Source organism: Chlamydotis macqueenii, chromosome 2 (genome assembly GCF_036417535.1).
Source record: "Chlamydotis macqueenii isolate bChlMac1 chromosome 2, bChlMac1.mat, whole genome shotgun sequence".
Taxonomy (NCBI): Eukaryota; Metazoa; Chordata; class Aves; order Otidiformes; family Otididae; genus Chlamydotis; species Chlamydotis macqueenii.
This window is the reverse complement of record NC_141557.1, coordinates 93,691,856-93,703,458: the sequence shown is the minus strand read 5'-3', so window position 1 is coordinate 93,703,458 and position 11,603 is coordinate 93,691,856. Positions and strand designations below refer to the sequence as shown.

General features: G+C 41.7%; 1 long non-coding RNA gene across 1 annotated transcript; it reads right to left on the bottom strand.

Annotated features, from left to right (window-relative positions):
- Positions 1-8,657: 8,657 nt before the first annotated feature.
- LOC147601728 (uncharacterized) lies at positions 8,658-11,512 on the bottom strand. Its single transcript, XR_015257854.1, has 3 exons — positions 11,186-11,512; positions 10,424-10,537; positions 8,658-9,753 (listed from the first exon to the last, which is right to left on the bottom strand). It is a non-coding gene; the product is annotated as an uncharacterized LOC147601728 (long non-coding RNA).
- Between the last annotated feature and the right edge of the window lie 91 nt (positions 11,513-11,603).

Sequence of the window (11,603 nt, the reverse complement as noted above, 5' to 3'; positions counted from 1 at the left end):
GATATGAAAGATTATTGACTGGAAAGATCAGCAGCCACTAGTCTAGCTAAATCCATGCTGTTTGTTTGCTGGTTCTACTATAGACACTTTGGCTCCCAGGTATTCTCAAGATTAAGCATTAGCACCATATCTTCTGTTAATTTTTAGGCAAGATTGTTCACAGCAGCAGATACAGAGTCAGAGCAATGACCACGGACCAACACTAACGATTTTAAACGTTTGATGTTGCTGCTCAGATTAGACACCTGACATGGTATATACATGGACATGCATTTTCAAATGCTTAGTCCAGCCTGAAAAATCAAGCTGCTGAAGTGAGCCACAACTCAGCCATAACAAATTAGTAGATGTTACTAGTAATCATGGACTTAGAGCAAAGTTTCTGTAAAGCTGGGGTTTTTTTTAAGTGGTCCCAAGAAACACCCTGCTCCCTTTTTTTGTTTGCTTGTTTTTAACGAAGATTTCAGAAAGATGTTTCCAACATATAGGAAGAATAAGAGAAGTCCAACTGCTGCCCCACTTAATGGAGAGTATTTGCACTTGTTGGGATTTGTCATGCATTTGAAAACTATTGTGTGGCAAATCCAATAATCCAAATTATTGTTTGCTAATCCAATTAGGCATTTTAATTAAACTGTGCAAAGTTCAGTGCTGCTGCGGGCTTTTATATCTGGGTTTTGGTTCATTTTATTTTATAATTTTTAGGTGTCATCAGACCTCTGGCTCAGAAAAACAAAGGTATTGGCATATTGGTCTATCAGATGGGTGGCTTTCAAACATTCCCATCACTCTTCCCTGAACAGCCAAGCCAGATAAAATTGTATATCCTATCATTAGCAAAGGCATCCAGTCCATTCCTCTGCCACTGGCATGCTCCCGGCTGTAGATTTACTTCTGTTTCCCTGTGACCTTCACCCAACCTTCAAATCTGGCCAGAATACTCTTACAGGATCTGGGCCCAAAACGATGTGAAAGGTTTGTTGTGTAAACCAGCAAAGCCCAGAAACAGACTGAGGGAGGGGGTGCACATGAACTCCGTAAATTCTACCTAAATAAGGCAAACTGAAGAATATCTAAGCTGTAGTTGCTTTGTACTTGATAAAAGAGCCTTACTACTCAAGCATACCCTTCACTCCACAACTTGCCTGCTACATCTATTCTTGTGCTTGTGGGAGAAAAGGAAGAGGAGCAGAATGATAACGCCTCTATGGGCACACATGGGAACCCTTTCCCTTCACAGGAGAGAGAGCAACCCACACAATAGCTTCTTCTTCCTAGGCAGACCTGGAGGGAGGAAGAGAACTAACCCTCCCAAGCACAGAGTTCTGATGATCTCATACATCCTGGCGTGCCACTCTCAGGGTCAGCACGAGCTTCGAGCTAGCAACCCACCAAGCTGCGAGAGCGCAACTTTTCCATTTCCCTATGCACAAATAATGCTGTTTCTGAATCAACAAAAAGTGATTGACAACCCTGCTGGGCAAGCAATATGACCATGACTCCTCCTCCTCTGCTTGTAGGTGTGATATCAGACCTTGCCCATCTCTGGATGGATGGAGACGACAGCAGTACAGCTCCCTACAGGCACAGAGGTTGGGCAGGCACTCATCTCTCCTGATGCTTCTAGGGAGGGAGATCAGCGTAGCTTTAACTCTCTTCCACACTGCTGTGACAACACCAGGTGGACATGAGGGAAAAAGAAGTCCGATCTTTCTTTAATTTTATTCTTTGGAGCTTTACTCTCTTCTTTGCCATGTTCATATTGTCAGATTAATTCATTTTATTTTTAATTATTTAAAATATTATTTGATACTTTTATTTTGAATGGGTTTGAATTTTATTTTGAATTATTTTGAATGTCTTTCAATTTGAATGATCTTATACTGCCAAACATCTCCTCCAAATCTCTGTTCCAGGAGGACCAGAATGGGCCCTTTTCCTGCCATGATGTGGCACGTTAGACAACTGCTGCTTGATGGGTGGAGAGCCAGGTTTCGTGCTGGCCGTGAGGTTCTCATCAACTGTTGATTGAGGTTTGTAAAATTATACATTAGCTGACAGCTGAGATCTATAATTGCACTTTTAACTATGTCTGCCAAAAGAGGCAGTTGGAAGATTCAAGTCAGAAAGTCAAATGCAGGCCATCGTCCCTGTGAGTATGATCATTAGCTCTGCCCTGCACCACCATTTAGGATGCACCTTACCTGGGACTGGGCTCCAAGGCCACCCACAGATGCCAGCAGCCCGGCTACCTGTCTATCATGATGTCCTCCTGCTGCAGACACCTCAGCGTTGGTGCCTCACAGGTTGCAGCGCCTGCTCAATCAGTGGTTTTACTCTGCAGTAAGGTTATGGATGATCCGCTGTGGCTACCTCCCTGCTCACTCTTTTCCCCTCATCAGCCACAGAAGCAGCCGGGGAGCTCTTCTCACCCCTCCTGACACTCGCTCTGTATCTCAGGGCGGGAAGTATTATCACTGGATGACTCCTAGCTCTCCCAGTTGCCTGGGCAGTGCTCCAGTTTGGGATCCAGTTTCGGATTGCTGCCAGGCTTATCTTATCTGTTGAGGGTTTTTTTTTGCCTGAAGCCAGGCCTGAAGGGTTTTTGGTCCTCATGAGTGATTTTTTGGTCTGACTTTTTACCAGAGGAGGCTATATTGCTCTGGATTTCCTTTCTTGTTTTCATGTAAACAAATCTGTCGTCTTTGTAGCTGTGCCTCCAGGCAGGTATAGGTACACTTCAGGAAGAGTAAATACCTCAGATACACATTTGATCTTGGCAAGTAGGGAGTTACTTCACTGTGCAAGATGAAGATGGCCCTTGCTATGTAGGTAGACAAGGGTTAGTTTTCCAGAGGTACATCTCAGTTCTACCTTATACCTGGCAATGCTCCTATATCTGAAGCCTCTAAAGTAAGTTCTTTCAATGTGCTCGAAAAATTCAGAGTTTTCATCCTTACGAAAAACTTAAATTTTCATGATTGGGCCAGAGAAAGGATAAAACACGTGCCTTGTTTCAGTGTTTGAGGGAGGAGCAATGTGCGACAGGCCATGGGCACTAGGTAAGGCTATGCACAGTCTCATTTCTTCTGTTGCCCTTGGAAAATAAAATGAGAACACCTTTTCTCCCCATGCCTCAGCAGGTCTTTCACAGCACTGATTGGCTGAGGGGGCTGGACACATTCATCCAAAACACACTTTTCTGAGAAGTTAGTCTTTCAACAAACTTGGCCATCAACAAGTAAATACTCATCTCTGTCCTACTCATATTTTTAGCCTGAGAGGTGAGTCTTCCTCTCACAGAGAAGGAACTCTTGGTAAATTCCTGCTTGGGAGCCCAGCCACTCCTAGTATTAGCTTGCACCATTATGCAAATACAGCTCTGGCATTCCCAGGTGTTCCCACACTCTGGGGAGGGACCCGATCCCAGCTTCCCACTGCATCCAACAGCTACCTACAGCCTTTGCTCTGCCGCCACTGAAGACTGGATCACTGTGATCAGCATTTGCCTCTACGTCAGTTCTGACTTGGGTTTTGGTGGCTTCTGTCACTCAATGTACTTGTTGCAGCTCTGTGTTTGAGAGTTTCTTCTCCAGTTTTCAAATGCAAGAAAATATTTACTGCTGAGAATGCACAACGTCAGCTGATAACATTTAAGAGAGATAGTGAAAGCAAAATTTTAATCATAATGCGTTATCTCAATGTCTATATGTAAACCTAATTCAGTAATTTTCTGTTTACCGTTTCTGTATAACTGTACAAACCTGCTCAGCAGTTTCAAAAGACATCGAAAAAACACAAAACTCCTCTGTTTTCTTCATTTTTTAATTTAGTCTCCCAACAAAGTCTGAGAAGACATTAGAGCTCCTGACAAAAAGTAAGCAGTCCACTTCTCCACATTCAAGAAACATACCAGTAGGGCACTGAAATTCTTTTTCACTCAGATTAAATAAAGTATATTGACTACAGTTCTCCATGAAACCAGATCCCAGCCTGAACACACTGCAGCTCGAACGTTATGGGGTTTCAGGGTGGTGGCCCCTAATGTGTGGCTTGATGCTCCTGGGCTAAGTTTTGTACAACTAGTGCCCTGGCTGAGACGGTAACACAATGCTATACCCCTGTGAAGGACCAGGTCTAGCAGAATTGAGATCTCCCTTTTCTTCCCATCTCTCTTTGAAAGCCCCCCTCACCTCCATGAAGCATAGGAGGGGAGCAGCAGGTAACCCTCACTGCCCACCATGGGCTTTGTTTCAGTGAAGCAGCTGGAAACCTTTCCTGCCTGTCATCGATCCTCTGCATTGCTCCATGCAGGGCAACCTCGATGGACAAATGTTTTACAGCCCAGTCTGTTTTCCCATTACATTTTGTTAATCCATGATAGTGAGAATATTTAAATACCCAAACAGATAATACTTATAGTTGCCTGCCTGTTAGCACAATTTTTTTATGCCTGCCTCCAAAACTGTAAACATGGGAATCAAACATCTGTTGTGCTTTCAGCAGGAGAAGGAATTACAGTGAGGTACAACTAATAACATTTTATTTATTTCTGGCTTGTATTTCTTTTTTAATTGCTAAGAGTTTTAATGCAATGAAAGAACCTACATTTGAACAGGCTTACAATTATTTTCACTATATATTAATAATCTGGATGACACAAGCCTTACTCTTTCATGAGCTGCCAGGGTAAAAAAATCTGGTCTAGCCCAGCAAACTTCTCCTTGCATGGCTTCACACCAGTGAACACGAAAGGAATGCTTCCCAAATCTCCAAGCTTCACCTAAAGCCACCCAGTCACTTTGCCGTGTCTGCAAGTGGTCCCATCTATCAGGGTTTAAGAGAGATGTTTTCTGTGCAGTATCTGTTAGAAGCGTTCGTATGTTCAAACTTGTAAAGGAGTCAGGCCACTGCGTTTGAAATGTATCTGCACCCAGTCAACTGAGTTCAGGTGTGGCTGAAAGCATGCCAAGTATTTCGGAGAAAATACCTATGGGGAGTATTGCTCTTATAGAAAAGGAAGGTGTGTAAGTGGATTTGTTCATTTCAGGCAGAATTATCTTTGTCACTTTTGGTTTTAGAGTGACTTAATTTTTAGGCAAATTTCTTGTGTGGTGTTACTTGGACTACACTTAAGAGAAATTTAGGTAAACAGAAGAATAGTTGTTTCTGTCTCTTCAGCAGTGGGTTACAATAATACCAAAGCTATCAAGCTTTCTTATGAAAAAATTATTAAAATATTTCTTTATAATGAAGTATTGGGATACATATAAGGGATAAGTATGACATTAACCACCTTTTCTTTTTTCAGCTTCCCCTGATCAAGATGTGGTACTCGGCACTCTGCTGCATGTCATTATGCAGCCATGCCTTCTGAGCAGAAGCAGTTCTTCATCACATGCTTTTCGATGTTTGTTTTTCAGAGAAAAGTCATTATCACTGACTTTTGAGAGATGAGAAAAATAAATTCATTTCTCTCCATGCTTGGGACTCACTGCCTTTCCTCCTGATGAAATTCTCAGGATACAAATTTCCTTCCAGTGATATAAGGAGGATCTTTTGGATCTTTCTGCATACTCCACCCAGTCTATATCACTTTACTTTTGGTTTTGGGAAAGGGTTTCTGCAAACCTGCCAGAAGTTTTGCCCAGTGACTCCAACCAGTAAATTGCCCTAAGTATGGGAAGATCTCAAGAGAAAGAGGAGATGAACACTTTTCTACCTTCAGCAGCATCATGGCTCTTTCTGTGGTCTAAAGACCCCTCCATCTTACACCATCTTCCTTTGACAGAGGATCCACAGAAAATAAAAATACTGTTAAATAAAAATGCATGAGAAAGAAAATAGCTTCAGAAGAATATTAGAATGCTCTGCTGCCTTCATTGCAAGATGGCATAGGACAGCGTGCATAGTAGAGTTCAGGGAAACAAGAAATGGAAAGTGTTGGGCAAGAAGGAACCTTTGTGGGCAGTGTATGTATGCATTAATACTTGATGGAGGAGGGGAAGGAGAGGAGAAGGATTCAGAAAATATTTCCTTCAGCTGGTGCTGTACTTCTTATGAAACAAAAAAAAAACCCCACAAACCTAGTAGGAAAGCAGCATGTCAGAAACCTTAAGTGATCAAGTAGCTGTTAAGTCATTTAACATCTTTAAAATATTTTTCCCCTCCAGGTCATGTATTACCAAGAGATACTGCTCTCCAACCCTACCATGGATTTTCGGACTGTTAAAAAAAACATGGATTTGTGTCTGATAAATCAATCTTGGCAGCTAAAGTCCAGATACACACAAGAGAGGACTGTACGCTTCCCCATCGATATGCCATACAACAGAAATGAAAAGCCATACTGTGGGGTGAATAAGTGATTCAGTCCTCCTTTGGTTTTCCTCTTTTGCACATCAATGCTCATTCTACTTGTGTGGCAGATTCTTGTTCAGTGGGAAGTAGATGGCGTTATTTCATTTTATACTCAGGTTATCAGACAGACACAGACTACATTTTAATTAATATATATTTTATATTCTAAAATAAGCTGTTTGCTGTCTAGGAAAATGCAGTTTATAAAAAACAATAGTTACAGAACATTTCTACCTTACGAAGCAACTTCATAATAATTCAACAGTTTGGTTCCACATCCCTCAGGTTTCAGCAAAACTTATGCTAGATAATATAAGTTTACAAATTGGAAATAAAGATTGTATTCTTTTTAAAAAATATTTTTATTTAAACAATTGGCACTGATGGTTCAGTCTTTCAGTCCTGATTTTTCTTTCCTGTTTTCTTATTAGTGGAAGACACAGGACACGTCAGTGGCTGCATCTTTTTCTTTTTTGTTGCTTTTCCTTTTTTGTTCCCGTAGAAACACTTACTTTTCTTGACTCAGCTCTTCATGTATTGACTAGCTTGTCTCCAACAAGTTCCTCCTCTTGCAAGTACTTGTACTGTCCTTCTTCTGTCCCCTGTTCTCTGACTCTGTAGTGGATGCCCCATCACTGGAAACGTTCAATGTCAGGTTGGATGGGGCTCTGAGGAACCTGATCTAGTCGGGGATGTCCCTGCTCCTTGCACGGGGGTTGGACTAGATGACCTTTGAAGGTCCCTTCCAACCCTAACCATTCTACAATTCTATGATTCTATGAAGACACCCAGTCTCCACATGAAGAGAGGACCTCCTTTCTGCTGCTGGCTTCACGTCCTGACAGTGGAGTAAAAACTTCCAAGCATCTGACTTAACCTTCTTATAATTACTCAAATCTATTGTGATGTTTATTCATTATAACTTTCACCTTTGTTTTATTTCTAGGATGATTTTCAGTACACATTGAAGGTTTCCAGTGGTTTTCACAACCAGTTCATTGCCCCATCATACCTATACAAGGTACCGTTCAGCATTGTCGAGTGAGTCAAAGGGATTTTTCTTGCAAAATTCAGATCTTACTAATTCCTGCACAGCACAAGAAGCCATGGATATCTCTTTTCAGTGGAGATGCAATTAAAAGACAAATAATTACTGTTAGAAAATATTGAAAGCAAACATTAGTGTTTCAGCATGTGATGTTTGTTTATAGGTAATATTCTGAGTGACATCCTCTAGGCTCCCCTAAGAATAAAATCAAAACAGTTCATCAGTGGAAAGATGCCTCGATTTTTCAGCTGAGCATCTGATATCTTTGCAATTTAACACAGCATTGAAAACTTTTTCTTTAGTGCTTTACACCTAATAATAGGTTTGAATATAAATGATTCATATGAATTGAGGTCAGTGCAAACCTGATAAAATCCTCACTAAAGGAAAGAACATCTGATTAAGTCATATTGGACCTGCTTACTAGATGGACAGGAGGCACTGCAAAGTGTTCACTCAGCAAGAAACATTTTCTTTCTGTATATTTTCTAATGGAAAGGTTTTTGCTCTTACACCTCTATGAATAAACCACTCTGGATATACTAGAATAGCTCTTTGAGTGGACACACTTATTCTGGAATGAGTTACTTTTTTATTTATTCTGACAGAAAAAAGACATTTTTTTTCCCAGCATATAAGGATTAACATGAACAGCAATAGCTGCTGAAATTCATGCCTACTGTAATTGGGATTATTCCAAATGTAGAAGTATTAAATACATTTCCTAAAGCAGTTCTTTCACAACACTTGGAAGAGATAGTTGATGCATTATAAAGTAGAGCCCTGACTACCTACAATCACGTGGTACCTTTTGCAGAAATATATCCACTAGCCCCAGCAACATGGCCATATGATTTGCATAATAACTTTCTGCCCATCCAAATTCATATTTCCATTACAATTGTATAAGAGAGACTTTTAATATTTTTCTCCACTGTTAAACAGCTGCTGCATTTCAGTGTTGGTGAAACAGTTCTACATATAATTTTCCTTTTTTTTTTTTTAAATGAAACTGCTCTGGGATCTCTCTAGCTGAAAGATGGCATTGAAATGCAAATTGTCCTTGGCCATGTAACTGAGAATTACCTTTGCATTTTATTCTTCAGCTGTATCTGTATATAAAGCAATTCTGAAAGACAGTGAAATTAGTCCTGCTCACACAACTGACATGCTTTCGGGGAAAATAAACAGATATGACTGCCAGGCGCTACATGAATGTCATAACCCAATGAACGTTCATGCTGAAAAGTATCTCCTTTTATGAATGTTTTTGACAAAACAATTTAATTTCATTTATAACTTTGGAAAACAACAAATCCAACAAAATTAATAGCCAAAAGTCTGAGTGAATGTATGTCATAACTCCCCAAGTTTATTATTTTCCCCATTTTTATTAACACACACATTTGAGTTCACACCAATAGCTGCTCTGCAGATCCTTTTCTATAAGTTTCCTTTAGTAACAACTGTAACAAAACATACCCTGGCAGAAGCTTGCAAAATATAAGCCTGTTTAAGTTACTCAGTAAAGATAACATTTCTTCAAAACCGCAGAAAAAGAAAGTTTAGCCGCATGCAAGTTAAATTTAGATCACTCTTTTGCAGATAGTGAAAGCCTGGCAGGGCAGGAAAAATCCATAAATGTGATCACAGTGGCAGAAAGTAAAACAAGAAAGAGGTCTCTGATGTCCAGGCAGCACGTGTGTACCCAGCGCAGGAGAAGTCTCTTCACGGGACTGTCAGTGGTTTACTCCCCACCCCTATCAGGCAGCTGCCTCCATTACGAAGCTTTCAAAAACAACTGGACAAAATTTGAACAAAACCAAAACTCTGAATGAAAGGACAAGAAAAAAGTGCTTATCACACCTCTGTTTAGTTATTCAGCCATGACCAGCAATAGTGTCTCCAATGGTTACAGATACCCCACCTTGCTTCTAGTACACAAACATCAGTAAGGATTTTGACGAATACTCTCCCATTTACACACAGCTTAGCATTACGGCAAAACCATTGGTGAGGCTGGTTACTTGCAGGGATTGCTATCAGAACTGTGATACAGACTAATAGAAATTGTTCACCTAGGTCACCACCTAGGTCACATCTGTGGCAGCAACCAACTCATGACTGCCAGGGGAGACTGGAGTACTCCACGAGCGGTAGATGTTGCAGTGGAGGGCTGTTTTGTTAAGAAATTTAAAAGTAATGCCCTTAACTCCAACAGAGATGAGTACCACAGCAGTTTCTGCTTGTGCCTCTCATTGGAAAGCAAGCAAGTAGCAGGCGCTTTGAGGAGGGACTGCAGGACAGTGGTACCAGCAAACCGAATAACTTCAGGGCTTGCCCACCTGAAAATGAAGGGAGAATGCGTGGAACATAAAAGTGCAAACTCAAATGTAAATACTAGTTTAAATACCTCTCATGTTGCAATAAATGTATCATGGCATCCTCAGTACCCACAGTTGCTCAAGGCTCTTGTTTCAGGGCTAAAGATAGCTCTGCTGGTAACATGAGATGAAATAATGGTGGAATTGTTTTACTCCAAGAGAGGCTGGCTACTAAGGAACCAGCTTTATTTCCTCCCACCACCAGCTCCTTCCAGAAGATCCTTTACTGTGAGCTTTATCTCATATTGCTTAACATGAAATTTAATGGGACTTCAGCATCTCTATGGCTGTTCTGTAAACTCAGGACTGCCTCTGAGGTACGGCCACTGGCCTGTATTGTGTGTGCTGCTAACGCAAGTCAAGCAAGCCTAGGTTTACGTATTTCAAAATATCAGACTTCTGTTTTCATGCTAAATGTCGAAAGAGACAAAGGGCTGAAGTCTCACAGCTAAGTAAAGCAGCTTTTCAGCACTGCAAAAGACTTGCTCAGTTTTCTGCCAGGCCAGCCCTGAGTCATGCCAGACCTCGCTTCCATCCCACCCTCCTTTGCACCAGAACTGCTGTAGCTCCCTCAAGAGACAACAGTATTTCTGCTGAATTTCCAGCCCTTAAGATCATTTGTGCTGCTTACAGTATGCAAACGAGCTTTATGGGACTGTGGTATCTTCACAGTGTTCAAAGCAGTGAAAGAACCCCAAGGTTTACTGCACCATCCAGGATCTGAAAGAAAATCCAAATTCTGCTCCTAATGCAAAAAAAAAAAAAAAAAAAAAAAAAAAGAAGAAAAAAAAGACTATCTCTAATAAGTGTCTACTCTTGCTTGTGAACATTAACAGCAAAGATTAGCACCTTTCCACTCTATCTATAAAAGCTCTTTTATGCAGCTATAGGGTGCAGAAGGGCTGTGGACGTATCCCTGCCAAAGGGATAGCGTGCAGTTTAGTGACAGCCTTGGCTGTTTAATCAACTCCACTTCAAGATGAGCGCACTGAAGAAACATGGAAAAGGATGCAGAAGCAGCAGGCAGTTACCTAATACTATCAAATCTCAATAAAAAATGACAAGCTGAGACATTTTGGCAAGCTTTCTGAATACCTAATAGGACAACGCTGCTGTAAACCGGCCTGGAAGCAAGGTTAAGGAAAATAAATCCACAGCAGGAAAAAAAAAAAAAAAACAACTTTAGAAGCAGAAAATTATTTTGAGTTCAAAACCCCTCAGATCACATCTGACCATAGGGTGACAGAATTAGTCCCACTGATTGTTTCCATGAGATGTGATTCACCTCCAACATTTTATACATGGCAATTCAGCAAAAGTGCTCCCACTCGAGCCAGAAAACATAAATATTTTAACTTATTGGCAGAGCGGCTGTGTGACAGAGTATTTGTACCTATGGATTCGCTGTGACACTTAAACAAGCCCGCACTCCTTCCTCACTGGGCAGCTGCAGAAGCCGAAGGGAGGGAAATCCCAGGAAGGTCAGGCGGCTCTGCTTTTTCCACGGGCCCACGTTCTCACGTCTCTTTCCTTAAACCACCAAACCGGGGCGATGGCAAAAGGCAAATGCGGGACCATTTTCACCCCCCGGGTAGACAGTGCACAGGGGGATGTAAGCGGCGGCGGGAAAGGCGAGGCGGCGCAGTGCCCTCTTCCTCCTCTCCGCTTCGGCCTCCCTCAGCACCGGCGTCCTTCTGGCTGCCCCCTTGTCGTTTTGTATTTCTCTATTAACTCCCCCATCCCCTGTCCCGCCCGTCCGAAGGGGCGGAAGCGGCAGACTGGGCGGGAGCGGGAAACGGGGGACTCGGGGC